The following is a 2,258-nucleotide window of genomic DNA, read 5'->3' as shown; positions in this document are numbered from 1 at the left end:
CACACCTCAGCATGTATGTACACACACATGCCTGTGCACCTGCATGCATGGATTCACACAGTCACACAAACACACAAGCCATCTCCCCATCCTCAAATTCTTACTTAGTAAGAGTATATTTATGGGGCTGGAGAGATGGCTCAGTGGTTAAGAGCACTAGCTGCTGTAACAGAGGACTGAAGTTTGATTCCCAGCACCCAGGTGGTGGCTATAGACTGTATGACTCCAGTTCCATCCAGGGGATCTGACATTCTCTTCTGGCCTCCATGTGCATTGCACATATGAATACACTTACATGCAGGCAAAACACTCACACATATAAAAGTCTTTTAATTTTTTAGTTGTTTTTTTTTGAGTCAGGGTCTCCCTGTAGCCCCAGCTGGCCTGGAACTCACTATGTAGACCAGGCTGGCCTCGAACTCACAGAGATCCACCTGCCTCTGCCTCCCAAGTGCTGGGATTAAAAGTGTTCACCACCACGCCTAGCTAAAAAGAAATTTTAAGAGCATATTTATTAGAAACCCTGGAGAAATCTTTTTACCTGATAGAGACTGGAGGTTGATTGGCTAAAATACGAGTCCTTGAATTCTTCTTCTATATAATCCCAATTTTAATCTGTCTGCCACCAAAACCCTTAGGGAAAGTGAAGCACCCTGACTCACTCTGAATGTTGACCTTTCTGTTATCTTGACTCATTGGGGATAAGATAAAGCAGTTAAAACTGGGTCTAGCCCCAATATTGAAGCCAAACAAAACGTAATGATCAGCCGCTCTGGGGCTGTTGCAGCTCTGTCTCCACCCTACACACAAGTTTAACAGGTCATGAGAATTTTATCCTGAAATCTTTATTAGTTTTCTCGTTATGATTTTACCTTCCATTGCTATCAAAGTATCTTTTGGGTACCTATTCATCCTGTTACAAAATTGTACCCAAATGTGAACTCTCTGGCTTTAAAAAATAAAATATAATGGGGGAAAGCACACATTTGGGGTAATATCTGCAGATGAGACATTATTGTAGAAGCGATGTCCCAGAAGCCTCTAATATCCAAAGCTTTCTGTGTAGATTAAGCTCCACTAATGGCCCTGTAGCTACTATATACAATTATCCGCTCACTTACAGCATCCCTTAAAACCGACGTGAGGGATCTTTGAAGCCAAGCTCTGCATACCTTAATTACGGAACCAATTTGGGACACTGTTTGTTCCAACATTTTTTAAAGGCCTTCTCTAGATTATAAGAACACATCTAATTCAGGATTGTTTCTTTTTTGTGTGCTTGGAGACTTAAAGACTTAATGCAGGCTGCCAGGAATGGCTCCCCGGGGCGCCTGGTTGCCACCACAGCCTGCTTCGGGAGCTTTACTGGTTTTCTTACACGCTGACCTGAAACCAGAAATATTATTCCCTGCAGCTAAACTTGTGACAGAGTGTGCCCTCTTTGATATCTGACTCTGATGAAAGAACTGTAATGATTTAGCGGCAGGGAGCTGGGAACCAACCATCTATGGAATGTCCATCAATCGTTGATGGAATGCCTTGAGGAACAGGGGGTGAGTTTGGTAAGATCGTCTTGCAATTCTGGAGAACTCAAAGACATCTCTGAATAAATGAGGGAAAGAAGAGTCACCTGCTCAGAATGCCTACCCCATGCCACAGGTGATGCTGAGTTTATCTCATCTTCCTGGATCTGAGCTCGGCAGAGGTTTTAGTCTGATCCACTTATAAGAAATTGCTCCAGGCAAGACAATATTGCTTTCCTGGGGATGCTGTGGCTTGGCTAAGGGTGCTATTTGTGTCCTAGTAAATTCCTGAGGCATCTGGGGACCTGACTACGGGATGGAGAAGAAGCAAATTCAGGCGGCTTCATTACCCACAATTGCTAGGGGAGACGGTCAGTACTGTCTGGTTGACACACACACCAGGGTGGCTTCCACACAGTCAACCTTGCCAAACTCTATCAAGTTGCAGTCTCAACTTGGCGAACCCAGAGTGGAGATTCCAATTGGGCTAGGGACTTTCCTAAAGCGAGAGTGTCAGAGGCAGAAGGTGAGAAATGTCACAACTGGACCTCCCCGAACTCCAGAGATCACCCTTCTGCCAATAACCACAGTGAGACTCCCTAGAGTTGCTGTGTTTTTCTTTGTTTTGTCTTTTTGAAACAGGGTCTCCCTGTAGTCCAAGCTGGCCTGGAACTCACCATGTAGACCAGGCTGGCCTTGATCTCACAGAGATCCACCTGCCTCTGCCTCTTGAGT

The sequence above is a fragment of the Nannospalax galili genome, unplaced genomic scaffold (genome assembly GCF_000622305.1).
Source record: "Nannospalax galili isolate Female #2095 unplaced genomic scaffold, S.galili_v1.0 scaffold917, whole genome shotgun sequence".
Classification (NCBI taxonomy): domain Eukaryota; kingdom Metazoa; phylum Chordata; class Mammalia; order Rodentia; family Spalacidae; genus Nannospalax; species Nannospalax galili.
The sequence above is the reverse complement of the archived record's forward strand: the minus strand, read 5'-3'. Positions refer to the sequence as shown.